This window comes from Mytilus edulis, chromosome 6 (assembly GCF_963676685.1).
Source record: "Mytilus edulis chromosome 6, xbMytEdul2.2, whole genome shotgun sequence".
Taxonomy (NCBI): Eukaryota; Metazoa; Mollusca; class Bivalvia; order Mytilida; family Mytilidae; genus Mytilus; species Mytilus edulis.
Genome location: NC_092349.1, coordinates 41792881 through 41820118, shown reverse-complemented (window position 1 = coordinate 41820118; position 27238 = coordinate 41792881). Strand labels below are relative to the sequence as shown.

General features: G+C 38.5%; 1 long non-coding RNA gene and 47 other non-coding genes across 48 annotated transcripts; 25 read left to right on the top strand and 23 right to left on the bottom strand.

Annotated features, from left to right (window-relative positions):
- Positions 1–27: 27 nt before the first annotated feature.
- LOC139529225 (5S ribosomal RNA) lies at positions 28–146 on the top strand. Its single transcript, XR_011665844.1, has one exon. It is a non-coding gene; the product is annotated as a 5S ribosomal RNA (ribosomal RNA).
- A 509-nt stretch (positions 147–655) lies between these two features.
- Positions 656–728, bottom strand: Trnar-ccu (transfer RNA arginine (anticodon CCU)). The gene has a single exon. It is a non-coding gene; the product is annotated as a tRNA-Arg (tRNA).
- A 306-nt stretch (positions 729–1034) lies between these two features.
- On the top strand, positions 1035–1153 carry LOC139529224 (5S ribosomal RNA). The gene has a single exon (XR_011665843.1). It is a non-coding gene; the product is annotated as a 5S ribosomal RNA (ribosomal RNA).
- A 509-nt stretch (positions 1154–1662) lies between these two features.
- On the bottom strand, positions 1663–1735 carry Trnar-ccu (transfer RNA arginine (anticodon CCU)). Its single transcript has one exon. It is a non-coding gene; the product is annotated as a tRNA-Arg (tRNA).
- A 306-nt stretch (positions 1736–2041) lies between these two features.
- LOC139529223 (5S ribosomal RNA) lies at positions 2042–2160 on the top strand. Its single transcript, XR_011665842.1, has one exon. It is a non-coding gene; the product is annotated as a 5S ribosomal RNA (ribosomal RNA).
- A 509-nt stretch (positions 2161–2669) lies between these two features.
- Trnar-ccu (transfer RNA arginine (anticodon CCU)) lies at positions 2670–2742 on the bottom strand. Its single transcript has one exon. It is a non-coding gene; the product is annotated as a tRNA-Arg (tRNA).
- A 306-nt stretch (positions 2743–3048) lies between these two features.
- LOC139529221 (5S ribosomal RNA) lies at positions 3049–3167 on the top strand. The gene has a single exon (XR_011665841.1). It is a non-coding gene; the product is annotated as a 5S ribosomal RNA (ribosomal RNA).
- Positions 3168–3676: 509 nt separating this feature from the next.
- On the bottom strand, positions 3677–3749 carry Trnar-ccu (transfer RNA arginine (anticodon CCU)). The gene has a single exon. It is a non-coding gene; the product is annotated as a tRNA-Arg (tRNA).
- A 306-nt stretch (positions 3750–4055) lies between these two features.
- Positions 4056–4174, top strand: LOC139529220 (5S ribosomal RNA). Its single transcript, XR_011665840.1, has one exon. It is a non-coding gene; the product is annotated as a 5S ribosomal RNA (ribosomal RNA).
- A 509-nt stretch (positions 4175–4683) lies between these two features.
- Trnar-ccu (transfer RNA arginine (anticodon CCU)) lies at positions 4684–4756 on the bottom strand. The gene has a single exon. It is a non-coding gene; the product is annotated as a tRNA-Arg (tRNA).
- A 306-nt stretch (positions 4757–5062) lies between these two features.
- LOC139529218 (5S ribosomal RNA) lies at positions 5063–5181 on the top strand. Its single transcript, XR_011665838.1, has one exon. It is a non-coding gene; the product is annotated as a 5S ribosomal RNA (ribosomal RNA).
- Positions 5182–5690: 509 nt separating this feature from the next.
- Trnar-ccu (transfer RNA arginine (anticodon CCU)) lies at positions 5691–5763 on the bottom strand. Its single transcript has one exon. It is a non-coding gene; the product is annotated as a tRNA-Arg (tRNA).
- Positions 5764–6069: 306 nt separating this feature from the next.
- Positions 6070–6188, top strand: LOC139529217 (5S ribosomal RNA). Its single transcript, XR_011665837.1, has one exon. It is a non-coding gene; the product is annotated as a 5S ribosomal RNA (ribosomal RNA).
- A 509-nt stretch (positions 6189–6697) lies between these two features.
- On the bottom strand, positions 6698–6770 carry Trnar-ccu (transfer RNA arginine (anticodon CCU)). Its single transcript has one exon. It is a non-coding gene; the product is annotated as a tRNA-Arg (tRNA).
- A 306-nt stretch (positions 6771–7076) lies between these two features.
- LOC139529216 (5S ribosomal RNA) lies at positions 7077–7195 on the top strand. The gene has a single exon (XR_011665836.1). It is a non-coding gene; the product is annotated as a 5S ribosomal RNA (ribosomal RNA).
- A 509-nt stretch (positions 7196–7704) lies between these two features.
- Positions 7705–7777, bottom strand: Trnar-ccu (transfer RNA arginine (anticodon CCU)). Its single transcript has one exon. It is a non-coding gene; the product is annotated as a tRNA-Arg (tRNA).
- A 306-nt stretch (positions 7778–8083) lies between these two features.
- LOC139529215 (5S ribosomal RNA) lies at positions 8084–8202 on the top strand. Its single transcript, XR_011665835.1, has one exon. It is a non-coding gene; the product is annotated as a 5S ribosomal RNA (ribosomal RNA).
- A 509-nt stretch (positions 8203–8711) lies between these two features.
- Positions 8712–8784, bottom strand: Trnar-ccu (transfer RNA arginine (anticodon CCU)). The gene has a single exon. It is a non-coding gene; the product is annotated as a tRNA-Arg (tRNA).
- Positions 8785–9090: 306 nt separating this feature from the next.
- On the top strand, positions 9091–9209 carry LOC139529214 (5S ribosomal RNA). Its single transcript, XR_011665834.1, has one exon. It is a non-coding gene; the product is annotated as a 5S ribosomal RNA (ribosomal RNA).
- Positions 9210–9718: 509 nt separating this feature from the next.
- Positions 9719–9791, bottom strand: Trnar-ccu (transfer RNA arginine (anticodon CCU)). The gene has a single exon. It is a non-coding gene; the product is annotated as a tRNA-Arg (tRNA).
- Positions 9792–10097: 306 nt separating this feature from the next.
- On the top strand, positions 10098–10216 carry LOC139529213 (5S ribosomal RNA). Its single transcript, XR_011665833.1, has one exon. It is a non-coding gene; the product is annotated as a 5S ribosomal RNA (ribosomal RNA).
- A 509-nt stretch (positions 10217–10725) lies between these two features.
- Positions 10726–10798, bottom strand: Trnar-ccu (transfer RNA arginine (anticodon CCU)). Its single transcript has one exon. It is a non-coding gene; the product is annotated as a tRNA-Arg (tRNA).
- Positions 10799–11104: 306 nt separating this feature from the next.
- Positions 11105–11223, top strand: LOC139529212 (5S ribosomal RNA). The gene has a single exon (XR_011665832.1). It is a non-coding gene; the product is annotated as a 5S ribosomal RNA (ribosomal RNA).
- A 509-nt stretch (positions 11224–11732) lies between these two features.
- Trnar-ccu (transfer RNA arginine (anticodon CCU)) lies at positions 11733–11805 on the bottom strand. Its single transcript has one exon. It is a non-coding gene; the product is annotated as a tRNA-Arg (tRNA).
- A 306-nt stretch (positions 11806–12111) lies between these two features.
- On the top strand, positions 12112–12230 carry LOC139529211 (5S ribosomal RNA). Its single transcript, XR_011665831.1, has one exon. It is a non-coding gene; the product is annotated as a 5S ribosomal RNA (ribosomal RNA).
- A 509-nt stretch (positions 12231–12739) lies between these two features.
- On the bottom strand, positions 12740–12812 carry Trnar-ccu (transfer RNA arginine (anticodon CCU)). Its single transcript has one exon. It is a non-coding gene; the product is annotated as a tRNA-Arg (tRNA).
- A 306-nt stretch (positions 12813–13118) lies between these two features.
- On the top strand, positions 13119–13237 carry LOC139529210 (5S ribosomal RNA). Its single transcript, XR_011665830.1, has one exon. It is a non-coding gene; the product is annotated as a 5S ribosomal RNA (ribosomal RNA).
- Positions 13238–13746: 509 nt separating this feature from the next.
- On the bottom strand, positions 13747–13819 carry Trnar-ccu (transfer RNA arginine (anticodon CCU)). The gene has a single exon. It is a non-coding gene; the product is annotated as a tRNA-Arg (tRNA).
- A 306-nt stretch (positions 13820–14125) lies between these two features.
- Positions 14126–14244, top strand: LOC139529209 (5S ribosomal RNA). The gene has a single exon (XR_011665829.1). It is a non-coding gene; the product is annotated as a 5S ribosomal RNA (ribosomal RNA).
- Positions 14245–14753: 509 nt separating this feature from the next.
- On the bottom strand, positions 14754–14826 carry Trnar-ccu (transfer RNA arginine (anticodon CCU)). Its single transcript has one exon. It is a non-coding gene; the product is annotated as a tRNA-Arg (tRNA).
- Positions 14827–15132: 306 nt separating this feature from the next.
- LOC139529207 (5S ribosomal RNA) lies at positions 15133–15251 on the top strand. The gene has a single exon (XR_011665827.1). It is a non-coding gene; the product is annotated as a 5S ribosomal RNA (ribosomal RNA).
- A 509-nt stretch (positions 15252–15760) lies between these two features.
- Trnar-ccu (transfer RNA arginine (anticodon CCU)) lies at positions 15761–15833 on the bottom strand. Its single transcript has one exon. It is a non-coding gene; the product is annotated as a tRNA-Arg (tRNA).
- A 306-nt stretch (positions 15834–16139) lies between these two features.
- Positions 16140–16258, top strand: LOC139529206 (5S ribosomal RNA). The gene has a single exon (XR_011665826.1). It is a non-coding gene; the product is annotated as a 5S ribosomal RNA (ribosomal RNA).
- Positions 16259–16767: 509 nt separating this feature from the next.
- On the bottom strand, positions 16768–16840 carry Trnar-ccu (transfer RNA arginine (anticodon CCU)). Its single transcript has one exon. It is a non-coding gene; the product is annotated as a tRNA-Arg (tRNA).
- A 306-nt stretch (positions 16841–17146) lies between these two features.
- LOC139529205 (5S ribosomal RNA) lies at positions 17147–17265 on the top strand. The gene has a single exon (XR_011665825.1). It is a non-coding gene; the product is annotated as a 5S ribosomal RNA (ribosomal RNA).
- Positions 17266–17774: 509 nt separating this feature from the next.
- Positions 17775–17847, bottom strand: Trnar-ccu (transfer RNA arginine (anticodon CCU)). Its single transcript has one exon. It is a non-coding gene; the product is annotated as a tRNA-Arg (tRNA).
- A 306-nt stretch (positions 17848–18153) lies between these two features.
- On the top strand, positions 18154–18272 carry LOC139529204 (5S ribosomal RNA). The gene has a single exon (XR_011665824.1). It is a non-coding gene; the product is annotated as a 5S ribosomal RNA (ribosomal RNA).
- Positions 18273–18781: 509 nt separating this feature from the next.
- Trnar-ccu (transfer RNA arginine (anticodon CCU)) lies at positions 18782–18854 on the bottom strand. The gene has a single exon. It is a non-coding gene; the product is annotated as a tRNA-Arg (tRNA).
- A 326-nt stretch (positions 18855–19180) lies between these two features.
- LOC139526091 (uncharacterized) lies at positions 19181–20875 on the top strand. The gene is made up of 2 exons (XR_011665124.1): positions 19181–19499; positions 20805–20875. It is a non-coding gene; the product is annotated as an uncharacterized lncRNA (long non-coding RNA).
- A 2002-nt stretch (positions 20876–22877) lies between these two features.
- On the top strand, positions 22878–22996 carry LOC139529165 (5S ribosomal RNA). The gene has a single exon (XR_011665788.1). It is a non-coding gene; the product is annotated as a 5S ribosomal RNA (ribosomal RNA).
- Positions 22997–23505: 509 nt separating this feature from the next.
- On the bottom strand, positions 23506–23578 carry Trnar-ccu (transfer RNA arginine (anticodon CCU)). Its single transcript has one exon. It is a non-coding gene; the product is annotated as a tRNA-Arg (tRNA).
- Positions 23579–23884: 306 nt separating this feature from the next.
- LOC139529203 (5S ribosomal RNA) lies at positions 23885–24003 on the top strand. Its single transcript, XR_011665823.1, has one exon. It is a non-coding gene; the product is annotated as a 5S ribosomal RNA (ribosomal RNA).
- Positions 24004–24512: 509 nt separating this feature from the next.
- On the bottom strand, positions 24513–24585 carry Trnar-ccu (transfer RNA arginine (anticodon CCU)). Its single transcript has one exon. It is a non-coding gene; the product is annotated as a tRNA-Arg (tRNA).
- A 306-nt stretch (positions 24586–24891) lies between these two features.
- On the top strand, positions 24892–25010 carry LOC139529202 (5S ribosomal RNA). The gene has a single exon (XR_011665822.1). It is a non-coding gene; the product is annotated as a 5S ribosomal RNA (ribosomal RNA).
- Positions 25011–25519: 509 nt separating this feature from the next.
- Positions 25520–25592, bottom strand: Trnar-ccu (transfer RNA arginine (anticodon CCU)). The gene has a single exon. It is a non-coding gene; the product is annotated as a tRNA-Arg (tRNA).
- Positions 25593–25898: 306 nt separating this feature from the next.
- On the top strand, positions 25899–26017 carry LOC139529201 (5S ribosomal RNA). The gene has a single exon (XR_011665821.1). It is a non-coding gene; the product is annotated as a 5S ribosomal RNA (ribosomal RNA).
- A 509-nt stretch (positions 26018–26526) lies between these two features.
- Positions 26527–26599, bottom strand: Trnar-ccu (transfer RNA arginine (anticodon CCU)). Its single transcript has one exon. It is a non-coding gene; the product is annotated as a tRNA-Arg (tRNA).
- A 306-nt stretch (positions 26600–26905) lies between these two features.
- Positions 26906–27024, top strand: LOC139529200 (5S ribosomal RNA). The gene has a single exon (XR_011665820.1). It is a non-coding gene; the product is annotated as a 5S ribosomal RNA (ribosomal RNA).
- The last annotated feature ends 214 nt before the right edge of the window (positions 27025–27238 follow it).

Genomic DNA, 27238 nt, shown 5'->3' with positions numbered 1-27238 from the left:
ATATTCCTTTATTTTGCTCACCTTAGTGTCTACGACCATATCACGCTGAAAACACCGGTTCTCGTCCGATCACCGCAGTTAAGCAGCGTCGAGCTCGGTTAGTACTTGGATGGGTGACCGCCTGGGAATACCGGGTGTTGTAGACATTCCTTTTTATAATTTTCTCTGTGTGTTCCTATATATCTTCTTCTAGCTCCTTCACCTGTCCTCTTATTTTCATTTTCCCGGGACCTTCATTTTATTTTGTCCCGCGGCATGTTCATATTTACCTTGATAAAACTGTTATAAAAAGGTCGACAGACGAATTCCTAAGTCACTACAAGTCGTAACGAACGAATATAACTTTACCGGTAAATTTGTCAAATTAGGAAAAAACACGAAATTTTCAGTTTACAATCGTTAATTTGCGCTTTGACTGAAGTCTGACTTCACAAGGAAGTACGTCGATCCTCTCCATTGTCGAATATTGTCATAGCGACGCTAGGGTGAATTCGAGGACGCTGAAAGGTTATGGCTGCATGTTTGGTAAGTCTTTCGAAGCACAAAATTAATTTCAAATGCCGTTATGTAGCTACAATAACAGCATTTTTTTCAACGGATCTTTGTGAAAAAGTGCATTTAGGCAGAATATGTTGTAACGCTAGTAAAAATTGTCTACCTCCGACGGGACTCGAACCCGCAATCCCCGGCTTAGGAGGCCGGTGCCTTATCCATTGGGCCACGGAGGCGTATGTAGTTGTGCATTTTAATACCCATGTAATTCGTGGACGTCGTTTCTGTAAATTCGCACATATCCTTGAAATCAACTTTCTAGTGAACTTGAAAATTGAAATTATGGAGGACAGAAACTACAAATGGCAAACTGTATTTCATCGATTGATCTCATATCTGTATAAATTTCATCCGTTTCATAAGTTTTCTGTATAAAAATCTCATGTCGAAAACAGTTTCTATTTCAATATCAAAGTGATGATTCCATATATATACTTCCCGCGTTTCTTAGCTTTATATTCCTTTATTTTGCTCACCTTAGTGTCTACGACCATATCACGCTGAAAACACCGGTTCTCGTCCGATCACCGCAGTTAAGCAGCGTCGAGCTCGGTTAGTACTTGGATGGGTGACCGCCTGGGAATACCGGGTGTTGTAGACATTCCTTTTTATAATTTTCTCTGTGTGTTCCTATATATCTTCTTCTAGCTCCTTCACCTGTCCTCTTATTTTCATTTTCCCGGGACCTTCATTTTATTTTGTCCCGCGGCATGTTCATATTTACCTTGATAAAACTGTTATAAAAAGGTCGACAGACGAATTCCTAAGTCACTACAAGTCGTAACGAACGAATATAACTTTACCGGTAAATTTGTCAAATTAGGAAAAAACACGAAATTTTCAGTTTACAATCGTTAATTTGCGCTTTGACTGAAGTCTGACTTCACAAGGAAGTACGTCGATCCTCTCCATTGTCGAATATTGTCATAGCGACGCTAGGGTGAATTCGAGGACGCTGAAAGGTTATGGCTGCATGTTTGGTAAGTCTTTCGAAGCACAAAATTAATTTCAAATGCCGTTATGTAGCTACAATAACAGCATTTTTTTCAACGGATCTTTGTGAAAAAGTGCATTTAGGCAGAATATGTTGTAACGCTAGTAAAAATTGTCTACCTCCGACGGGACTCGAACCCGCAATCCCCGGCTTAGGAGGCCGGTGCCTTATCCATTGGGCCACGGAGGCGTATGTAGTTGTGCATTTTAATACCCATGTAATTCGTGGACGTCGTTTCTGTAAATTCGCACATATCCTTGAAATCAACTTTCTAGTGAACTTGAAAATTGAAATTATGGAGGACAGAAACTACAAATGGCAAACTGTATTTCATCGATTGATCTCATATCTGTATAAATTTCATCCGTTTCATAAGTTTTCTGTATAAAAATCTCATGTCGAAAACAGTTTCTATTTCAATATCAAAGTGATGATTCCATATATATACTTCCCGCGTTTCTTAGCTTTATATTCCTTTATTTTGCTCACCTTAGTGTCTACGACCATATCACGCTGAAAACACCGGTTCTCGTCCGATCACCGCAGTTAAGCAGCGTCGAGCTCGGTTAGTACTTGGATGGGTGACCGCCTGGGAATACCGGGTGTTGTAGACATTCCTTTTTATAATTTTCTCTGTGTGTTCCTATATATCTTCTTCTAGCTCCTTCACCTGTCCTCTTATTTTCATTTTCCCGGGACCTTCATTTTATTTTGTCCCGCGGCATGTTCATATTTACCTTGATAAAACTGTTATAAAAAGGTCGACAGACGAATTCCTAAGTCACTACAAGTCGTAACGAACGAATATAACTTTACCGGTAAATTTGTCAAATTAGGAAAAAACACGAAATTTTCAGTTTACAATCGTTAATTTGCGCTTTGACTGAAGTCTGACTTCACAAGGAAGTACGTCGATCCTCTCCATTGTCGAATATTGTCATAGCGACGCTAGGGTGAATTCGAGGACGCTGAAAGGTTATGGCTGCATGTTTGGTAAGTCTTTCGAAGCACAAAATTAATTTCAAATGCCGTTATGTAGCTACAATAACAGCATTTTTTTCAACGGATCTTTGTGAAAAAGTGCATTTAGGCAGAATATGTTGTAACGCTAGTAAAAATTGTCTACCTCCGACGGGACTCGAACCCGCAATCCCCGGCTTAGGAGGCCGGTGCCTTATCCATTGGGCCACGGAGGCGTATGTAGTTGTGCATTTTAATACCCATGTAATTCGTGGACGTCGTTTCTGTAAATTCGCACATATCCTTGAAATCAACTTTCTAGTGAACTTGAAAATTGAAATTATGGAGGACAGAAACTACAAATGGCAAACTGTATTTCATCGATTGATCTCATATCTGTATAAATTTCATCCGTTTCATAAGTTTTCTGTATAAAAATCTCATGTCGAAAACAGTTTCTATTTCAATATCAAAGTGATGATTCCATATATATACTTCCCGCGTTTCTTAGCTTTATATTCCTTTATTTTGCTCACCTTAGTGTCTACGACCATATCACGCTGAAAACACCGGTTCTCGTCCGATCACCGCAGTTAAGCAGCGTCGAGCTCGGTTAGTACTTGGATGGGTGACCGCCTGGGAATACCGGGTGTTGTAGACATTCCTTTTTATAATTTTCTCTGTGTGTTCCTATATATCTTCTTCTAGCTCCTTCACCTGTCCTCTTATTTTCATTTTCCCGGGACCTTCATTTTATTTTGTCCCGCGGCATGTTCATATTTACCTTGATAAAACTGTTATAAAAAGGTCGACAGACGAATTCCTAAGTCACTACAAGTCGTAACGAACGAATATAACTTTACCGGTAAATTTGTCAAATTAGGAAAAAACACGAAATTTTCAGTTTACAATCGTTAATTTGCGCTTTGACTGAAGTCTGACTTCACAAGGAAGTACGTCGATCCTCTCCATTGTCGAATATTGTCATAGCGACGCTAGGGTGAATTCGAGGACGCTGAAAGGTTATGGCTGCATGTTTGGTAAGTCTTTCGAAGCACAAAATTAATTTCAAATGCCGTTATGTAGCTACAATAACAGCATTTTTTTCAACGGATCTTTGTGAAAAAGTGCATTTAGGCAGAATATGTTGTAACGCTAGTAAAAATTGTCTACCTCCGACGGGACTCGAACCCGCAATCCCCGGCTTAGGAGGCCGGTGCCTTATCCATTGGGCCACGGAGGCGTATGTAGTTGTGCATTTTAATACCCATGTAATTCGTGGACGTCGTTTCTGTAAATTCGCACATATCCTTGAAATCAACTTTCTAGTGAACTTGAAAATTGAAATTATGGAGGACAGAAACTACAAATGGCAAACTGTATTTCATCGATTGATCTCATATCTGTATAAATTTCATCCGTTTCATAAGTTTTCTGTATAAAAATCTCATGTCGAAAACAGTTTCTATTTCAATATCAAAGTGATGATTCCATATATATACTTCCCGCGTTTCTTAGCTTTATATTCCTTTATTTTGCTCACCTTAGTGTCTACGACCATATCACGCTGAAAACACCGGTTCTCGTCCGATCACCGCAGTTAAGCAGCGTCGAGCTCGGTTAGTACTTGGATGGGTGACCGCCTGGGAATACCGGGTGTTGTAGACATTCCTTTTTATAATTTTCTCTGTGTGTTCCTATATATCTTCTTCTAGCTCCTTCACCTGTCCTCTTATTTTCATTTTCCCGGGACCTTCATTTTATTTTGTCCCGCGGCATGTTCATATTTACCTTGATAAAACTGTTATAAAAAGGTCGACAGACGAATTCCTAAGTCACTACAAGTCGTAACGAACGAATATAACTTTACCGGTAAATTTGTCAAATTAGGAAAAAACACGAAATTTTCAGTTTACAATCGTTAATTTGCGCTTTGACTGAAGTCTGACTTCACAAGGAAGTACGTCGATCCTCTCCATTGTCGAATATTGTCATAGCGACGCTAGGGTGAATTCGAGGACGCTGAAAGGTTATGGCTGCATGTTTGGTAAGTCTTTCGAAGCACAAAATTAATTTCAAATGCCGTTATGTAGCTACAATAACAGCATTTTTTTCAACGGATCTTTGTGAAAAAGTGCATTTAGGCAGAATATGTTGTAACGCTAGTAAAAATTGTCTACCTCCGACGGGACTCGAACCCGCAATCCCCGGCTTAGGAGGCCGGTGCCTTATCCATTGGGCCACGGAGGCGTATGTAGTTGTGCATTTTAATACCCATGTAATTCGTGGACGTCGTTTCTGTAAATTCGCACATATCCTTGAAATCAACTTTCTAGTGAACTTGAAAATTGAAATTATGGAGGACAGAAACTACAAATGGCAAACTGTATTTCATCGATTGATCTCATATCTGTATAAATTTCATCCGTTTCATAAGTTTTCTGTATAAAAATCTCATGTCGAAAACAGTTTCTATTTCAATATCAAAGTGATGATTCCATATATATACTTCCCGCGTTTCTTAGCTTTATATTCCTTTATTTTGCTCACCTTAGTGTCTACGACCATATCACGCTGAAAACACCGGTTCTCGTCCGATCACCGCAGTTAAGCAGCGTCGAGCTCGGTTAGTACTTGGATGGGTGACCGCCTGGGAATACCGGGTGTTGTAGACATTCCTTTTTATAATTTTCTCTGTGTGTTCCTATATATCTTCTTCTAGCTCCTTCACCTGTCCTCTTATTTTCATTTTCCCGGGACCTTCATTTTATTTTGTCCCGCGGCATGTTCATATTTACCTTGATAAAACTGTTATAAAAAGGTCGACAGACGAATTCCTAAGTCACTACAAGTCGTAACGAACGAATATAACTTTACCGGTAAATTTGTCAAATTAGGAAAAAACACGAAATTTTCAGTTTACAATCGTTAATTTGCGCTTTGACTGAAGTCTGACTTCACAAGGAAGTACGTCGATCCTCTCCATTGTCGAATATTGTCATAGCGACGCTAGGGTGAATTCGAGGACGCTGAAAGGTTATGGCTGCATGTTTGGTAAGTCTTTCGAAGCACAAAATTAATTTCAAATGCCGTTATGTAGCTACAATAACAGCATTTTTTTCAACGGATCTTTGTGAAAAAGTGCATTTAGGCAGAATATGTTGTAACGCTAGTAAAAATTGTCTACCTCCGACGGGACTCGAACCCGCAATCCCCGGCTTAGGAGGCCGGTGCCTTATCCATTGGGCCACGGAGGCGTATGTAGTTGTGCATTTTAATACCCATGTAATTCGTGGACGTCGTTTCTGTAAATTCGCACATATCCTTGAAATCAACTTTCTAGTGAACTTGAAAATTGAAATTATGGAGGACAGAAACTACAAATGGCAAACTGTATTTCATCGATTGATCTCATATCTGTATAAATTTCATCCGTTTCATAAGTTTTCTGTATAAAAATCTCATGTCGAAAACAGTTTCTATTTCAATATCAAAGTGATGATTCCATATATATACTTCCCGCGTTTCTTAGCTTTATATTCCTTTATTTTGCTCACCTTAGTGTCTACGACCATATCACGCTGAAAACACCGGTTCTCGTCCGATCACCGCAGTTAAGCAGCGTCGAGCTCGGTTAGTACTTGGATGGGTGACCGCCTGGGAATACCGGGTGTTGTAGACATTCCTTTTTATAATTTTCTCTGTGTGTTCCTATATATCTTCTTCTAGCTCCTTCACCTGTCCTCTTATTTTCATTTTCCCGGGACCTTCATTTTATTTTGTCCCGCGGCATGTTCATATTTACCTTGATAAAACTGTTATAAAAAGGTCGACAGACGAATTCCTAAGTCACTACAAGTCGTAACGAACGAATATAACTTTACCGGTAAATTTGTCAAATTAGGAAAAAACACGAAATTTTCAGTTTACAATCGTTAATTTGCGCTTTGACTGAAGTCTGACTTCACAAGGAAGTACGTCGATCCTCTCCATTGTCGAATATTGTCATAGCGACGCTAGGGTGAATTCGAGGACGCTGAAAGGTTATGGCTGCATGTTTGGTAAGTCTTTCGAAGCACAAAATTAATTTCAAATGCCGTTATGTAGCTACAATAACAGCATTTTTTTCAACGGATCTTTGTGAAAAAGTGCATTTAGGCAGAATATGTTGTAACGCTAGTAAAAATTGTCTACCTCCGACGGGACTCGAACCCGCAATCCCCGGCTTAGGAGGCCGGTGCCTTATCCATTGGGCCACGGAGGCGTATGTAGTTGTGCATTTTAATACCCATGTAATTCGTGGACGTCGTTTCTGTAAATTCGCACATATCCTTGAAATCAACTTTCTAGTGAACTTGAAAATTGAAATTATGGAGGACAGAAACTACAAATGGCAAACTGTATTTCATCGATTGATCTCATATCTGTATAAATTTCATCCGTTTCATAAGTTTTCTGTATAAAAATCTCATGTCGAAAACAGTTTCTATTTCAATATCAAAGTGATGATTCCATATATATACTTCCCGCGTTTCTTAGCTTTATATTCCTTTATTTTGCTCACCTTAGTGTCTACGACCATATCACGCTGAAAACACCGGTTCTCGTCCGATCACCGCAGTTAAGCAGCGTCGAGCTCGGTTAGTACTTGGATGGGTGACCGCCTGGGAATACCGGGTGTTGTAGACATTCCTTTTTATAATTTTCTCTGTGTGTTCCTATATATCTTCTTCTAGCTCCTTCACCTGTCCTCTTATTTTCATTTTCCCGGGACCTTCATTTTATTTTGTCCCGCGGCATGTTCATATTTACCTTGATAAAACTGTTATAAAAAGGTCGACAGACGAATTCCTAAGTCACTACAAGTCGTAACGAACGAATATAACTTTACCGGTAAATTTGTCAAATTAGGAAAAAACACGAAATTTTCAGTTTACAATCGTTAATTTGCGCTTTGACTGAAGTCTGACTTCACAAGGAAGTACGTCGATCCTCTCCATTGTCGAATATTGTCATAGCGACGCTAGGGTGAATTCGAGGACGCTGAAAGGTTATGGCTGCATGTTTGGTAAGTCTTTCGAAGCACAAAATTAATTTCAAATGCCGTTATGTAGCTACAATAACAGCATTTTTTTCAACGGATCTTTGTGAAAAAGTGCATTTAGGCAGAATATGTTGTAACGCTAGTAAAAATTGTCTACCTCCGACGGGACTCGAACCCGCAATCCCCGGCTTAGGAGGCCGGTGCCTTATCCATTGGGCCACGGAGGCGTATGTAGTTGTGCATTTTAATACCCATGTAATTCGTGGACGTCGTTTCTGTAAATTCGCACATATCCTTGAAATCAACTTTCTAGTGAACTTGAAAATTGAAATTATGGAGGACAGAAACTACAAATGGCAAACTGTATTTCATCGATTGATCTCATATCTGTATAAATTTCATCCGTTTCATAAGTTTTCTGTATAAAAATCTCATGTCGAAAACAGTTTCTATTTCAATATCAAAGTGATGATTCCATATATATACTTCCCGCGTTTCTTAGCTTTATATTCCTTTATTTTGCTCACCTTAGTGTCTACGACCATATCACGCTGAAAACACCGGTTCTCGTCCGATCACCGCAGTTAAGCAGCGTCGAGCTCGGTTAGTACTTGGATGGGTGACCGCCTGGGAATACCGGGTGTTGTAGACATTCCTTTTTATAATTTTCTCTGTGTGTTCCTATATATCTTCTTCTAGCTCCTTCACCTGTCCTCTTATTTTCATTTTCCCGGGACCTTCATTTTATTTTGTCCCGCGGCATGTTCATATTTACCTTGATAAAACTGTTATAAAAAGGTCGACAGACGAATTCCTAAGTCACTACAAGTCGTAACGAACGAATATAACTTTACCGGTAAATTTGTCAAATTAGGAAAAAACACGAAATTTTCAGTTTACAATCGTTAATTTGCGCTTTGACTGAAGTCTGACTTCACAAGGAAGTACGTCGATCCTCTCCATTGTCGAATATTGTCATAGCGACGCTAGGGTGAATTCGAGGACGCTGAAAGGTTATGGCTGCATGTTTGGTAAGTCTTTCGAAGCACAAAATTAATTTCAAATGCCGTTATGTAGCTACAATAACAGCATTTTTTTCAACGGATCTTTGTGAAAAAGTGCATTTAGGCAGAATATGTTGTAACGCTAGTAAAAATTGTCTACCTCCGACGGGACTCGAACCCGCAATCCCCGGCTTAGGAGGCCGGTGCCTTATCCATTGGGCCACGGAGGCGTATGTAGTTGTGCATTTTAATACCCATGTAATTCGTGGACGTCGTTTCTGTAAATTCGCACATATCCTTGAAATCAACTTTCTAGTGAACTTGAAAATTGAAATTATGGAGGACAGAAACTACAAATGGCAAACTGTATTTCATCGATTGATCTCATATCTGTATAAATTTCATCCGTTTCATAAGTTTTCTGTATAAAAATCTCATGTCGAAAACAGTTTCTATTTCAATATCAAAGTGATGATTCCATATATATACTTCCCGCGTTTCTTAGCTTTATATTCCTTTATTTTGCTCACCTTAGTGTCTACGACCATATCACGCTGAAAACACCGGTTCTCGTCCGATCACCGCAGTTAAGCAGCGTCGAGCTCGGTTAGTACTTGGATGGGTGACCGCCTGGGAATACCGGGTGTTGTAGACATTCCTTTTTATAATTTTCTCTGTGTGTTCCTATATATCTTCTTCTAGCTCCTTCACCTGTCCTCTTATTTTCATTTTCCCGGGACCTTCATTTTATTTTGTCCCGCGGCATGTTCATATTTACCTTGATAAAACTGTTATAAAAAGGTCGACAGACGAATTCCTAAGTCACTACAAGTCGTAACGAACGAATATAACTTTACCGGTAAATTTGTCAAATTAGGAAAAAACACGAAATTTTCAGTTTACAATCGTTAATTTGCGCTTTGACTGAAGTCTGACTTCACAAGGAAGTACGTCGATCCTCTCCATTGTCGAATATTGTCATAGCGACGCTAGGGTGAATTCGAGGACGCTGAAAGGTTATGGCTGCATGTTTGGTAAGTCTTTCGAAGCACAAAATTAATTTCAAATGCCGTTATGTAGCTACAATAACAGCATTTTTTTCAACGGATCTTTGTGAAAAAGTGCATTTAGGCAGAATATGTTGTAACGCTAGTAAAAATTGTCTACCTCCGACGGGACTCGAACCCGCAATCCCCGGCTTAGGAGGCCGGTGCCTTATCCATTGGGCCACGGAGGCGTATGTAGTTGTGCATTTTAATACCCATGTAATTCGTGGACGTCGTTTCTGTAAATTCGCACATATCCTTGAAATCAACTTTCTAGTGAACTTGAAAATTGAAATTATGGAGGACAGAAACTACAAATGGCAAACTGTATTTCATCGATTGATCTCATATCTGTATAAATTTCATCCGTTTCATAAGTTTTCTGTATAAAAATCTCATGTCGAAAACAGTTTCTATTTCAATATCAAAGTGATGATTCCATATATATACTTCCCGCGTTTCTTAGCTTTATATTCCTTTATTTTGCTCACCTTAGTGTCTACGACCATATCACGCTGAAAACACCGGTTCTCGTCCGATCACCGCAGTTAAGCAGCGTCGAGCTCGGTTAGTACTTGGATGGGTGACCGCCTGGGAATACCGGGTGTTGTAGACATTCCTTTTTATAATTTTCTCTGTGTGTTCCTATATATCTTCTTCTAGCTCCTTCACCTGTCCTCTTATTTTCATTTTCCCGGGACCTTCATTTTATTTTGTCCCGCGGCATGTTCATATTTACCTTGATAAAACTGTTATAAAAAGGTCGACAGACGAATTCCTAAGTCACTACAAGTCGTAACGAACGAATATAACTTTACCGGTAAATTTGTCAAATTAGGAAAAAACACGAAATTTTCAGTTTACAATCGTTAATTTGCGCTTTGACTGAAGTCTGACTTCACAAGGAAGTACGTCGATCCTCTCCATTGTCGAATATTGTCATAGCGACGCTAGGGTGAATTCGAGGACGCTGAAAGGTTATGGCTGCATGTTTGGTAAGTCTTTCGAAGCACAAAATTAATTTCAAATGCCGTTATGTAGCTACAATAACAGCATTTTTTTCAACGGATCTTTGTGAAAAAGTGCATTTAGGCAGAATATGTTGTAACGCTAGTAAAAATTGTCTACCTCCGACGGGACTCGAACCCGCAATCCCCGGCTTAGGAGGCCGGTGCCTTATCCATTGGGCCACGGAGGCGTATGTAGTTGTGCATTTTAATACCCATGTAATTCGTGGACGTCGTTTCTGTAAATTCGCACATATCCTTGAAATCAACTTTCTAGTGAACTTGAAAATTGAAATTATGGAGGACAGAAACTACAAATGGCAAACTGTATTTCATCGATTGATCTCATATCTGTATAAATTTCATCCGTTTCATAAGTTTTCTGTATAAAAATCTCATGTCGAAAACAGTTTCTATTTCAATATCAAAGTGATGATTCCATATATATACTTCCCGCGTTTCTTAGCTTTATATTCCTTTATTTTGCTCACCTTAGTGTCTACGACCATATCACGCTGAAAACACCGGTTCTCGTCCGATCACCGCAGTTAAGCAGCGTCGAGCTCGGTTAGTACTTGGATGGGTGACCGCCTGGGAATACCGGGTGTTGTAGACATTCCTTTTTATAATTTTCTCTGTGTGTTCCTATATATCTTCTTCTAGCTCCTTCACCTGTCCTCTTATTTTCATTTTCCCGGGACCTTCATTTTATTTTGTCCCGCGGCATGTTCATATTTACCTTGATAAAACTGTTATAAAAAGGTCGACAGACGAATTCCTAAGTCACTACAAGTCGTAACGAACGAATATAACTTTACCGGTAAATTTGTCAAATTAGGAAAAAACACGAAATTTTCAGTTTACAATCGTTAATTTGCGCTTTGACTGAAGTCTGACTTCACAAGGAAGTACGTCGATCCTCTCCATTGTCGAATATTGTCATAGCGACGCTAGGGTGAATTCGAGGACGCTGAAAGGTTATGGCTGCATGTTTGGTAAGTCTTTCGAAGCACAAAATTAATTTCAAATGCCGTTATGTAGCTACAATAACAGCATTTTTTTCAACGGATCTTTGTGAAAAAGTGCATTTAGGCAGAATATGTTGTAACGCTAGTAAAAATTGTCTACCTCCGACGGGACTCGAACCCGCAATCCCCGGCTTAGGAGGCCGGTGCCTTATCCATTGGGCCACGGAGGCGTATGTAGTTGTGCATTTTAATACCCATGTAATTCGTGGACGTCGTTTCTGTAAATTCGCACATATCCTTGAAATCAACTTTCTAGTGAACTTGAAAATTGAAATTATGGAGGACAGAAACTACAAATGGCAAACTGTATTTCATCGATTGATCTCATATCTGTATAAATTTCATCCGTTTCATAAGTTTTCTGTATAAAAATCTCATGTCGAAAACAGTTTCTATTTCAATATCAAAGTGATGATTCCATATATATACTTCCCGCGTTTCTTAGCTTTATATTCCTTTATTTTGCTCACCTTAGTGTCTACGACCATATCACGCTGAAAACACCGGTTCTCGTCCGATCACCGCAGTTAAGCAGCGTCGAGCTCGGTTAGTACTTGGATGGGTGACCGCCTGGGAATACCGGGTGTTGTAGACATTCCTTTTTATAATTTTCTCTGTGTGTTCCTATATATCTTCTTCTAGCTCCTTCACCTGTCCTCTTATTTTCATTTTCCCGGGACCTTCATTTTATTTTGTCCCGCGGCATGTTCATATTTACCTTGATAAAACTGTTATAAAAAGGTCGACAGACGAATTCCTAAGTCACTACAAGTCGTAACGAACGAATATAACTTTACCGGTAAATTTGTCAAATTAGGAAAAAACACGAAATTTTCAGTTTACAATCGTTAATTTGCGCTTTGACTGAAGTCTGACTTCACAAGGAAGTACGTCGATCCTCTCCATTGTCGAATATTGTCATAGCGACGCTAGGGTGAATTCGAGGACGCTGAAAGGTTATGGCTGCATGTTTGGTAAGTCTTTCGAAGCACAAAATTAATTTCAAATGCCGTTATGTAGCTACAATAACAGCATTTTTTTCAACGGATCTTTGTGAAAAAGTGCATTTAGGCAGAATATGTTGTAACGCTAGTAAAAATTGTCTACCTCCGACGGGACTCGAACCCGCAATCCCCGGCTTAGGAGGCCGGTGCCTTATCCATTGGGCCACGGAGGCGTATGTAGTTGTGCATTTTAATACCCATGTAATTCGTGGACGTCGTTTCTGTAAATTCGCACATATCCTTGAAATCAACTTTCTAGTGAACTTGAAAATTGAAATTATGGAGGACAGAAACTACAAATGGCAAACTGTATTTCATCGATTGATCTCATATCTGTATAAATTTCATCCGTTTCATAAGTTTTCTGTATAAAAATCTCATGTCGAAAACAGTTTCTATTTCAATATCAAAGTGATGATTCCATATATATACTTCCCGCGTTTCTTAGCTTTATATTCCTTTATTTTGCTCACCTTAGTGTCTACGACCATATCACGCTGAAAACACCGGTTCTCGTCCGATCACCGCAGTTAAGCAGCGTCGAGCTCGGTTAGTACTTGGATGGGTGACCGCCTGGGAATACCGGGTGTTGTAGACATTCCTTTTTATAATTTTCTCTGTGTGTTCCTATATATCTTCTTCTAGCTCCTTCACCTGTCCTCTTATTTTCATTTTCCCGGGACCTTCATTTTATTTTGTCCCGCGGCATGTTCATATTTACCTTGATAAAACTGTTATAAAAAGGTCGACAGACGAATTCCTAAGTCACTACAAGTCGTAACGAACGAATATAACTTTACCGGTAAATTTGTCAAATTAGGAAAAAACACGAAATTTTCAGTTTACAATCGTTAATTTGCGCTTTGACTGAAGTCTGACTTCACAAGGAAGTACGTCGATCCTCTCCATTGTCGAATATTGTCATAGCGACGCTAGGGTGAATTCGAGGACGCTGAAAGGTTATGGCTGCATGTTTGGTAAGTCTTTCGAAGCACAAAATTAATTTCAAATGCCGTTATGTAGCTACAATAACAGCATTTTTTTCAACGGATCTTTGTGAAAAAGTGCATTTAGGCAGAATATGTTGTAACGCTAGTAAAAATTGTCTACCTCCGACGGGACTCGAACCCGCAATCCCCGGCTTAGGAGGCCGGTGCCTTATCCATTGGGCCACGGAGGCGTATGTAGTTGTGCATTTTAATACCCATGTAATTCGTGGACGTCGTTTCTGTAAATTCGCACATATCCTTGAAATCAACTTTCTAGTGAACTTGAAAATTGAAATTATGGAGGACAGAAACTACAAATGGCAAACTGTATTTCATCGATTGATCTCATATCTGTATAAATTTCATCCGTTTCATAAGTTTTCTGTATAAAAATCTCATGTCGAAAACAGTTTCTATTTCAATATCAAAGTGATGATTCCATATATATACTTCCCGCGTTTCTTAGCTTTATATTCCTTTATTTTGCTCACCTTAGTGTCTACGACCATATCACGCTGAAAACACCGGTTCTCGTCCGATCACCGCAGTTAAGCAGCGTCGAGCTCGGTTAGTACTTGGATGGGTGACCGCCTGGGAATACCGGGTGTTGTAGACATTCCTTTTTATAATTTTCTCTGTGTGTTCCTATATATCTTCTTCTAGCTCCTTCACCTGTCCTCTTATTTTCATTTTCCCGGGACCTTCATTTTATTTTGTCCCGCGGCATGTTCATATTTACCTTGATAAAACTGTTATAAAAAGGTCGACAGACGAATTCCTAAGTCACTACAAGTCGTAACGAACGAATATAACTTTACCGGTAAATTTGTCAAATTAGGAAAAAACACGAAATTTTCAGTTTACAATCGTTAATTTGCGCTTTGACTGAAGTCTGACTTCACAAGGAAGTACGTCGATCCTCTCCATTGTCGAATATTGTCATAGCGACGCTAGGGTGAATTCGAGGACGCTGAAAGGTTATGGCTGCATGTTTGGTAAGTCTTTCGAAGCACAAAATTAATTTCAAATGCCGTTATGTAGCTACAATAACAGCATTTTTTTCAACGGATCTTTGTGAAAAAGTGCATTTAGGCAGAATATGTTGTAACGCTAGTAAAAATTGTCTACCTCCGACGGGACTCGAACCCGCAATCCCCGGCTTAGGAGGCCGGTGCCTTATCCATTGGGCCACGGAGGCGTATGTAGTTGTGCATTTTAATACCCATGTAATTCGTGGACGTCGTTTCTGTAAATTCGCACATATCCTTGAAATCAACTTTCTAGTGAACTTGAAAATTGAAATTATGGAGGACAGAAACTACAAATGGCAAACTGTATTTCATCGATTGATCTCATATCTGTATAAATTTCATCCGTTTCATAAGTTTTCTGTATAAAAATCTCATGTCGAAAACAGTTTCTATTTCAATATCAAAGTGATGATTCCATATATATACTTCCCGCGTTTCTTAGCTTTATATTCCTTTATTTTGCTCACCTTAGTGTCTACGACCATATCACGCTGAAAACACCGGTTCTCGTCCGATCACCGCAGTTAAGCAGCGTCGAGCTCGGTTAGTACTTGGATGGGTGACCGCCTGGGAATACCGGGTGTTGTAGACATTCCTTTTTATAATTTTCTCTGTGTGTTCCTATATATCTTCTTCTAGCTCCTTCACCTGTCCTCTTATTTTCATTTTCCCGGGACCTTCATTTTATTTTGTCCCGCGGCATGTTCATATTTACCTTGATAAAACTGTTATAAAAAGGTCGACAGACGAATTCCTAAGTCACTACAAGTCGTAACGAACGAATATAACTTTACCGGTAAATTTGTCAAATTAGGAAAAAACACGAAATTTTCAGTTTACAATCGTTAATTTGCGCTTTGACTGAAGTCTGACTTCACAAGGAAGTACGTCGATCCTCTCCATTGTCGAATATTGTCATAGCGACGCTAGGGTGAATTCGAGGACGCTGAAAGGTTATGGCTGCATGTTTGGTAAGTCTTTCGAAGCACAAAATTAATTTCAAATGCCGTTATGTAGCTACAATAACAGCATTTTTTTCAACGGATCTTTGTGAAAAAGTGCATTTAGGCAGAATATGTTGTAACGCTAGTAAAAATTGTCTACCTCCGACGGGACTCGAACCCGCAATCCCCGGCTTAGGAGGCCGGTGCCTTATCCATTGGGCCACGGAGGCGTATGTAGTTGTGCATTTTAATACCCATGTAATTCGTGGACGTCGTTTCTGTAAATTCGCACATATCCTTGAAATCAACTTTCTAGTGAACTTGAAAATTGAAATTATGGAGGACAGAAACTACAAATGGCAAACTGTATTTCATCGATTGATCTCATATCTGTATAAATTTCATCCGTTTCATAAGTTTTCTGTATAAAAATCTCATGTCGAAAACAGTTTCTATTTCAATATCAAAGTGATGATTCCATATATATACTTCCCGCGTTTCTTAGCTTTATATTCCTTTATTTTGCTCACCTTAGTGTCTACGACCATATCACGCTGAAAACACCGGTTCTCGTCCGATCACCGCAGTTAAGCAGCGTCGAGCTCGGTTAGTACTTGGATGGGTGACCGCCTGGGAATACCGGGTGTTGTAGACATTCCTTTTTATAATTTTCTCTGTGTGTTCCTATATATCTTCTTCTAGCTCCTTCACCTGTCCTCTTATTTTCATTTTCCCGGGACCTTCATTTTATTTTGTCCCGCGGCATGTTCATATTTACCTTGATAAAACTGTTATAAAAAGGTCGACAGACGAATTCCTAAGTCACTACAAGTCGTAACGAACGAATATAACTTTACCGGTAAATTTGTCAAATTAGGAAAAAACACGAAATTTTCAGTTTACAATCGTTAATTTGCGCTTTGACTGAAGTCTGACTTCACAAGGAAGTACGTCGATCCTCTCCATTGTCGAATATTGTCATAGCGACGCTAGGGTGAATTCGAGGACGCTGAAAGGTTATGGCTGCATGTTTGGTAAGTCTTTCGAAGCACAAAATTAATTTCAAATGCCGTTATGTAGCTACAATAACAGCATTTTTTTCAACGGATCTTTGTGAAAAAGTGCATTTAGGCAGAATATGTTGTAACGCTAGTAAAAATTGTCTACCTCCGACGGGACTCGAACCCGCAATCCCCGGCTTAGGAGGCCGGTGCCTTATCCATTGGGCCACGGAGGCGTATGTAGTTGTGCATTTTAATACCCATGTAATTCGTGGACGTCGTTTCTGTAAATTCGCACATATCCTTGAAATCAACTTTCTAGTGAACTTGAAAATTGAAATTATGGAGGACAGAAACTACAAATGGCAAACTGTATTTCATCGATTGATCTCATATCTGTATAAATTTCATCCGTTTCATAAGTTTTCTGTATAAAAATCTCATGTCGAAAACAGTTTCTATTTCAATATCAAAGTGATGATTCCATATATATACTTCCCGCGTTTCTTAGCTTTATATTCCTTTATTTTGCTCACCTTAGTGTCTACGACCATATCACGCTGAAAACACCGGTTCTCGTCCGATCACCGCAGTTAAGCAGCGTCGAGCTCGGTTAGTACTTGGATGGGTGACCGCCTGGGAATACCGGGTGTTGTAGACATTCCTTTTTATAATTTTCTCTGTGTGTTCCTATATATCTTCTTCTAGCTCCTTCACCTGTCCTCTTATTTTCATTTTCCCGGGACCTTCATTTTATTTTGTCCCGCGGCATGTTCATATTTACCTTGATAAAACTGTTATAAAAAGGTCGACAGACGAATTCCTAAGTCACTACAAGTCGTAACGAACGAATATAACTTTACCGGTAAATTTGTCAAATTAGGAAAAAACACGAAATTTTCAGTTTACAATCGTTAATTTGCGCTTTGACTGAAGTCTGACTTCACAAGGAAGTACGTCGATCCTCTCCATTGTCGAATATTGTCATAGCGACGCTAGGGTGAATTCGAGGACGCTGAAAGGTTATGGCTGCATGTTTGGTAAGTCTTTCGAAGCACAAAATTAATTTCAAATGCCGTTATGTAGCTACAATAACAGCATTTTTTTCAACGGATCTTTGTGAAAAAGTGCATTTAGGCAGAATATGTTGTAACGCTAGTAAAAATTGTCTACCTCCGACGGGACTCGAACCCGCAATCCCCGGCTTAGGAGGCCGGTGCCTTATCCATTGGGCCACGGAGGCGTATGTAGTTGTGCATTTTAATACCCATGTAATTCGTGGACGTCGTTTCTGTAAATTCGCACATATCCTTGAAATCAACTTTCTAGTGAACTTGAAAATTGAAATTATGGAGGACAGAAACTACAAATGGCAAACTGTATTTCATCGATTGATCTCATATCTGTATAAATTTCATCCGTTTCATAAGTTTTCTGTATAAAAATCTCATGTCGAAAACAGTTTCTATTTCAATATCAAAGTGATGATTCCATATATATACTTCCCGCGTTTCTTAGCTTTATATTCCTTTATTTTGCTCACCTTAGTGTCTACGACCATATCACGCTGAAAACACCGGTTCTCGTCCGATCACCGCAGTTAAGCAGCGTCGAGCTCGGTTAGTACTTGGATGGGTGACCGCCTGGGAATACCGGGTGTTGTAGACATTCCTTTTTATAATTTTCTCTGTGTGTTCCTATATATCTTCTTCTAGCTCCTTCACCTGTCCTCTTATTTTCATTTTCCCGGGACCTTCATTTTATTTTGTCCCGCGGCATGTTCATATTTACCTTGATAAAACTGTTATAAAAAGGTCGACAGACGAATTCCTAAGTCACTACAAGTCGTAACGAACGAATATAACTTTACCGGTAAATTTGTCAAATTAGGAAAAAACACGAAATTTTCAGTTTACAATCGTTAATTTGCGCTTTGACTGAAGTCTGACTTCACAAGGAAGTACGTCGATCCTCTCCATTGTCGAATATTGTCATAGCGACGCTAGGGTGAATTCGAGGACGCTGAAAGGTTATGGCTGCATGTTTGGTAAGTCTTTCGAAGCACAAAATTAATTTCAAATGCCGTTATGTAGCTACAATAACAGCATTTTTTTCAACGGATCTTTGTGAAAAAGTGCATTTAGGCAGAATATGTTGTAACGCTAGTAAAAATTGTCTACCTCCGACGGGACTCGAACCCGCAATCCCCGGCTTAGGAGGCCGGTGCCTTATCCATTGGGCCACGGAGGCGTATGTAGTTGTGCATTTTAATACCCATGTAATTCGTGGACGTCGTTTCTGTAAATTCGCACATATCCTTGAAATCAACTTTCTAGTGAACTTGAAAATTGAAATTATGGAGGACAGAAACTACAAATGGCAAACTGTATTTCATCGATTGATCTCATATCTGTATAAATTTCATCCGTTTCATAAGTTTTCTGTATAAAAATCTCATGTCGAAAACAGTTTCTATTTCAATATCAAAGTGATGATTCCATATATATACTTCCCGCGTTTCTTAGCTTTATATTCCTTTATTTTGCTCACCTTAGTGTCTACGACCATATCTAGTCTCGATCATCCAGCCGCTTTATTTTTCAAAGTAGAGCGTCTGGATGACAAGTGATATAAAAATGGTAATTTATGACATTCGGAATAGTATCGGCTTTTTTAGCTTGTTTTTAAAGATAATGTCCAAGACGAATAACCAAGAAGTTGGTTATTGACTTCGGAAGAAATTATATTACGATATTACTATTGAAAAGCCCGAGTGGTACCGATTGTTGTTTAAAGCTATTTATATTTTTTTTGTGACGACATACAAGTCGTGGAAAACACCAGACAGCATGGCTTCCATGACCGCGAAGGAAAATAACAGCACATCAAACCTTGGTAAGATGATATAACAACACAAACTGTTACATAAATTTTAATGCAAACTGAAACATCAAGTAGTTATATTCTTTCATGCATGTCCGTGCTACGTAAGCAAGTTAATAATTATACAATAAATGGCATTTTTTATATTGACTGGGACCACTCGAACAGTCGTGTGTACGCTATAAATACATTTTGGGGTTGTTAACTTTAAAAATACTTGATGGAAAAGTGATATGACGCCGAAATATGAACTTCATCCAAGATCATAAGTTTGTTGTATTTATATGTAGTGTATAAAGGAGTTTGCATCTTGATATGTGTAAAAAAAAAAAGGGGGGGGGGAGAGATGCGCAATGTTGTTCACATTTGAAGGAGGGAACGCAATTCAAAACCATAAGCAGAAGAAAAACAAACAAAGTATATCTAGAAGATGCCACTGATTTTGTACATATACCAAACGGTCAAAATGATTTATGCTCGATTTTTTTTAAACAAATGCATTTAGCTTATACAAACATATAAGGAGTGGGACACGTTGTTATGAAAAGTAATTTAAATAAATTGTTAGTAAACCAAGTCTGGACTGGTCAACTTAAAAAAGAAAAATACTTTTTTGCACTTTTAAGAGGCATTTTTTCACACTAAAAAAAGTCCATAAAAGAATACAAATACTATCAGTGAATATATACCAATTGGCTATCTAAACCTTGAAACAAAACCATGGCACGAGGAATACACTGAAAATTTGTTTTTATGCAAAACAAGACAGTAAAACAATAGATGCAGCATCAATGAAAGGAGGTGTCAATGAGGCAGCAACCGGTGAACCCAATGACATACATTACCAAAAGTAGACATCAACATGATTAACAGGACATCTTGTTGAGAATAAAAGTACCAAAAGGTCAACATTATACAAGTATAAGAACATGCGGTATGAATACCAATGAGACAACTATCCACCCTAAGTTCAAATGAGGTTCAAATGAGGTGGATGAGAGCAAGTATAGGCAACTGTGTGGCCTTTAACAATGATAAAAATGCATGCATGATTTTGATAGAAAATACAGACAGGGAATATGTCAAAGAGACATCAACCCAACAAAAGAGCAGGAAACAACCCAATGCCACCAATGGGTCGTGTCATCACCACAGCGAAATAATATCGCACCCCGTAGCGGGATTCAGCTTGCAGCAAGACATTTCTAAATGTATATTTCTGTATGATGTTTTTTTCCAAACATTTTGTTTTTCATATATGCTATGCTGGTGACCAAAAATTAATATGATTTTATTAACATTTACTTTATTTTGTAGACAAACCAATGATGATTTCGGGACACAGATGTTATGTGTAAAATGTGAAGAATTAAAAAAATCTATATAAATATTAGAATTTTCATTGTATCATAAACAGCTTCAATTTTATAAGAAAAAAGATTCAAAGATTTTTTTTTAATTACTGAAGCAGCAATCATTTTAAATAAATCACAGTATCAAAAATGTTGGGTTAACATTATTTTGATAGCAACCACAAAGGGAAAAAAGGTACACAGACATATATTAAGTAAATAAAACAAACATCAAGAAACACATTGTTGTCAGATATGCCGGAGAATTAAGATTTGTATTAACAAATTAAAAATCATATAAACAATTTAACAGTTTTCACGTTTGCGTTGTATCTCATTTACATGTCTGGCCCTTCTCAGTTAACTATATGGTATGGAGTTTTCTTAATATTTGAGGCCGAGCAGTGATTATATTTGCGAATATCCATGTCATTTGAACTCTGCTGGGTTGTTGCCTCATTAGCAATCATACCAATTTCCTTATTGTATATAAAGGTTCACATGTACAGGAGAATTCGAAGTTGTTGTTTTTGTGAAGCTGCCCTTTTATACAAAAGTCATGATGGATATTATAATAGTTTGTAGTAGGAGAATACACTTTTCAGTTATTTTTTGTACAAGTTACTATGCAGTATGGGATAAATCCCATTTCATCTAATTCTTTTCCATGTGATTGATTAAAACATGCATTCAAAGAGTATTAGGTTTCATGAATGACTGGTTAACTTCTGTATTTCTTCATAGACACGGAGACTGGCAAAGTGGTATTGTGTGAAGGTTGGTCCACAAATGTTTTCTTCCCAAAAGGATTAGGCGATATAGATTATTGGTGAAACATTCAGACTATTCTGTCGTTAGCAATTTTAAGATCAGTTAATTTTGTAAATAAAAATTGAGTTGACTCATTGTGTGATCTCACTGATCTGCAGTGATAAGTTGTTAAGCAGGGTTTTCTACATTGTAATCTTAGTATTTGTTTGAGTTGTTTTTTCTTTCCATAAACGTAACTTGATGTGTGCTTTTCGCGTAAGGTAAGTGCGTCAGATATCTGAAAGATTATTATAAAAAGGAAAGCATAAATTATAACAAGAATTTACAGAAATAAGAATGAGACAAAACTAAGAAAAATGGATAAAAATTAAAAATAAGGAATACAGACTAACGTGGCTACAATATACCGACTGTTGGTTGCTTAACGTAAAATGGCAAATATTTCATGCATGTTCAGAACGATGTGATACAATATAAAGAATAGAGAATATATATAGTGGTGTGCTATACTATGAAAATAGAGAAAATGGTAGTTTATAGCATGACGATGAGAGAATATTAAACGTGGTGCGTTAAAATATAAAAATAGATTGACTTTTCTTTTGGGTTGCTTTGTTATAGTCTTGTGGTAAATAGTGTAATGTTCAGGACGAAAAAAAATAACAATAATTATAAAGATGAGGTCCTAAATTATAGCCCGTTGGGGATACATGTTCGAGAAATTATAACTCACCAGAAAATTAAGGTATATTGTATTGCTTTATGTACAACGCTCCACCTACGGATCCCTCTCTTAGCGCGCAGAGAGCGTGGTATCCTCTATACACGACCAGTGGCGGATCCAGAACTTGTTATAAGGAGGGCACTATACAGTCATGCTACAGTGTTTCCTTATATGATATAATCAACCAAATTTTTCCCACGAAAAAAATCATGTCTTTAATTTTCTTATACATGTGTACAAAATTCAGAAAAAAAGATCGCCGCTAATTACAGTTTTTTTTATCGTTCTTTTTTTTAACATTGCCCATCTGCAAGTTGGGCAACATAGGATCAGCTACAAGAATGTCAGTTTTAATAGTCACATATAAATGGAACGTTACACTGTTTACTGTTGTTATTTTTTGTTTAAATATAATGGGGATAACGGAAGTGCTATTTATAGATATGTTCTATATTTAATTATTTGTTACGCCCCCTATAAATATCTGACCAGTCCGGTTAATCACCCCAGACGCTATATTTAAATATGCGTTTGGGTTATCGAGACTACGACCATATCACGCTGAAAACACCGGTTCTCGTCCGATCACCGCAGTTAAGCAGCGTCGAGCTCGGTTAGTACTTGGATGGGTGACCGCCTGGGAATACCGGGTGTTGTAGACATTCCTTTTTATAATTTTCTCTGTGTGTTCCTATATATCTTCTTCTAGCTCCTTCACCTGTCCTCTTATTTTCATTTTCCCGGGACCTTCATTTTATTTTGTCCCGCGGCATGTTCATATTTACCTTGATAAAACTGTTATAAAAAGGTCGACAGACGAATTCCTAAGTCACTACAAGTCGTAACGAACGAATATAACTTTACCGGTAAATTTGTCAAATTAGGAAAAAACACGAAATTTTCAGTTTACAATCGTTAATTTGCGCTTTGACTGAAGTCTGACTTCACAAGGAAGTACGTCGATCCTCTCCATTGTCGAATATTGTCATAGCGACGCTAGGGTGAATTCGAGGACGCTGAAAGGTTATGGCTGCATGTTTGGTAAGTCTTTCGAAGCACAAAATTAATTTCAAATGCCGTTATGTAGCTACAATTACAGCATTTTTTTCAACGGATCTTTGTGAAAAAGTGCATTTAGGCAGAATATGTTGTAACGCTAGTAAAAATTGTCTACCTCCGACGGGACTCGAACCCGCAATCCCCGGCTTAGGAGGCCGGTGCCTTATCCATTGGGCCACGGAGGCGTATGTAGTTGTGCATTTTAATACCCATGTAATTCGTGGACGTCGTTTCTGTAAATTCGCACATATCCTTGAAATCAACTTTCTAGTGAACTTGAAAATTGAAATTATGGAGGACAGAAACTACAAATGGCAAACTGTATTTCATCGATTGATCTCATATCTGTATAAATTTCATCCGTTTCATAAGTTTTCTGTATAAAAATCTCATGTCGAAAACAGTTTCTATTTCAATATCAAAGTGATGATTCCATATATATACTTCCCGCGTTTCTTAGCTTTATATTCCTTTATTTTGCTCACCTTAGTGTCTACGACCATATCACGCTGAAAACACCGGTTCTCGTCCGATCACCGCAGTTAAGCAGCGTCGAGCTCGGTTAGTACTTGGATGGGTGACCGCCTGGGAATACCGGGTGTTGTAGACATTCCTTTTTATAATTTTCTCTGTGTGTTCCTATGTATCTTCTTCTAGCTCCTTCACCTGTCCTCTTATTTTCATTTTCCCGGGACCTTCATTTTATTTTGTCCCGCGGCATGTTCATATTTACCTTGATAAAACTGTTATAAAAAGGTCGACAGACGAATTCCTAAGTCACTACAAGTCGTAACGAACGAATATAACTTTACCGGTAAATTTGTCAAATTAGGAAAAAACACGAAATTTTCAGTTTACAATCGTTAATTTGCGCTTTGACTGAAGTCTGACTTCACAAGGAAGTACGTCGATCCTCTCCATTGTCGAATATTGTCATAGCGACGCTAGGGTGAATTCGAGGACGCTGAAAGGTTATGGCTGCATGTTTGGTAAGTCTTTCGAAGCACAAAATTAATTTCAAATGCCGTTATGTAGCTACAATAACAGCATTTTTTTCAACGGATCTTTGTGAAAAAGTGCATTTAGGCAGAATATGTTGTAACGCTAGTAAAAATTGTCTACCTCCGACGGGACTCGAACCCGCAATCCCCGGCTTAGGAGGCCGGTGCCTTATCCATTGGGCCACGGAGGCGTATGTAGTTGTGCATTTTAATACCCATGTAATTCGTGGACGTCGTTTCTGTAAATTCGCACATATCCTTGAAATCAACTTTCTAGTGAACTTGAAAATTGAAATTATGGAGGACAGAAACTACAAATGGCAAACTGTATTTCATCGATTGATCTCATATCTGTATAAATTTCATCCGTTTCATAAGTTTTCTGTATAAAAATCTCATGTCGAAAACAGTTTCTATTTCAATATCAAAGTGATGATTCCATATATATACTTCCCGCGTTTCTTAGCTTTATATTCCTTTATTTTGCTCACCTTAGTGTCTACGACCATATCACGCTGAAAACACCGGTTCTCGTCCGATCACCGCAGTTAAGCAGCGTCGAGCTCGGTTAGTACTTGGATGGGTGACCGCCTGGGAATACCGGGTGTTGTAGACATTCCTTTTTATAATTTTCTCTGTGTGTTCCTATATATCTTCTTCTAGCTCCTTCACCTGTCCTCTTATTTTCATTTTCCCGGGACCTTCATTTTATTTTGTCCCGCGGCATGTTCATATTTACCTTGATAAAACTGTTATAAAAAGGTCGACAGACGAATTCCTAAGTCACTACAAGTCGTAACGAACGAATATAACTTTACCGGTAAATTTGTCAAATTAGGAAAAAACACGAAATTTTCAGTTTACAATCGTTAATTTGCGCTTTGACTGAAGTCTGACTTCACAAGGAAGTACGTCGATCCTCTCCATTGTCGAATATTGTCATAGCGACGCTAGGGTGAATTCGAGGACGCTGAAAGGTTATGGCTGCATGTTTGGTAAGTCTTTCGAAGCACAAAATTAATTTCAAATGCCGTTATGTAGCTACAATAACAGCATTTTTTTCAACGGATCTTTGTGAAAAAGTGCATTTAGGCAGAATATGTTGTAACGCTAGTAAAAATTGTCTACCTCCGACGGGACTCGAACCCGCAATCCCCGGCTTAGGAGGCCGGTGCCTTATCCATTGGGCCACGGAGGCGTATGTAGTTGTGCATTTTAATACCCATGTAATTCGTGGACGTCGTTTCTGTAAATTCGCACATATCCTTGAAATCAACTTTCTAGTGAACTTGAAAATTGAAATTATGGAGGACAGAAACTACAAATGGCAAACTGTATTTCATCGATTGATCTCATATCTGTATAAATTTCATCCGTTTCATAAGTTTTCTGTATAAAAATCTCATGTCGAAAACAGTTTCTATTTCAATATCAAAGTGATGATTCCATATATATACTTCCCGCGTTTCTTAGCTTTATATTCCTTTATTTTGCTCACCTTAGTGTCTACGACCATATCACGCTGAAAACACCGGTTCTCGTCCGATCACCGCAGTTAAGCAGCGTCGAGCTCGGTTAGTACTTGGATGGGTGACCGCCTGGGAATACCGGGTGTTGTAGACATTCCTTTTTATAATTTTCTCTGTGTGTTCCTATATATCTTCTTCTAGCTCCTTCACCTGTCCTCTTATTTTCATTTTCCCGGGACCTTCATTTTATTTTGTCCCGCGGCATGTTCATATTTACCTTGATAAAACTGTTATAAAAAGGTCGACAGACGAATTCCTAAGTCACTACAAGTCGTAACGAACGAATATAACTTTACCGGTAAATTTGTCAAATTAGGAAAAAACACGAAATTTTCAGTTTACAATCGTTAATTTGCGCTTTGACTGAAGTCTGACTTCACAAGGAAGTACGTCGATCCTCTCCATTGTCGAATATTGTCATAGCGACGCTAGGGTGAATTCGAGGACGCTGAAAGGTTATGGCTGCATGTTTGGTAAGTCTTTCGAAGCACAAAATTAATTTCAAATGCCGTTATGTAGCTACAATAACAGCATTTTTTTCAACGGATCTTTGTGAAAAAGTGCATTTAGGCAGAATATGTTGTAACGCTAGTAAAAATTGTCTACCTCCGACGGGACTCGAACCCGCAATCCCCGGCTTAGGAGGCCGGTGCCTTATCCATTGGGCCACGGAGGCGTATGTAGTTGTGCATTTTAATACCCATGTAATTCGTGGACGTCGTTTCTGTAAATTCGCACATATCCTTGAAATCAACTTTCTAGTGAACTTGAAAATTGAAATTATGGAGGACAGAAACTACAAATGGCAAACTGTATTTCATCGATTGATCTCATATCTGTATAAATTTCATCCGTTTCATAAGTTTTCTGTATAAAAATCTCATGTCGAAAACAGTTTCTATTTCAATATCAAAGTGATGATTCCATATATATACTTCCCGCGTTTCTTAGCTTTATATTCCTTTATTTTGCTCACCTTAGTGTCTACGACCATATCACGCTGAAAACACCGGTTCTCGTCCGATCACCGCAGTTAAGCAGCGTCGAGCTCGGTTAGTACTTGGATGGGTGACCGCCTGGGAATACCGGGTGTTGTAGACATTCCTTTTTATAATTTTCTCTGTGTGTTCCTATATATCTTCTTCTAGCTCCTTCACCTGTCCTCTTATTTTCATTTTCCCGGGACCTTCATTTTATTTTGTCCCGCGGCATGTTCATATTTACCTTGATAAAACTGTTATAAAAAGGTCGACAGACGAATTCCTAAGTCACTACAAGTCGTAACGAACGAATATAACTTTACCGGTAAATTTGT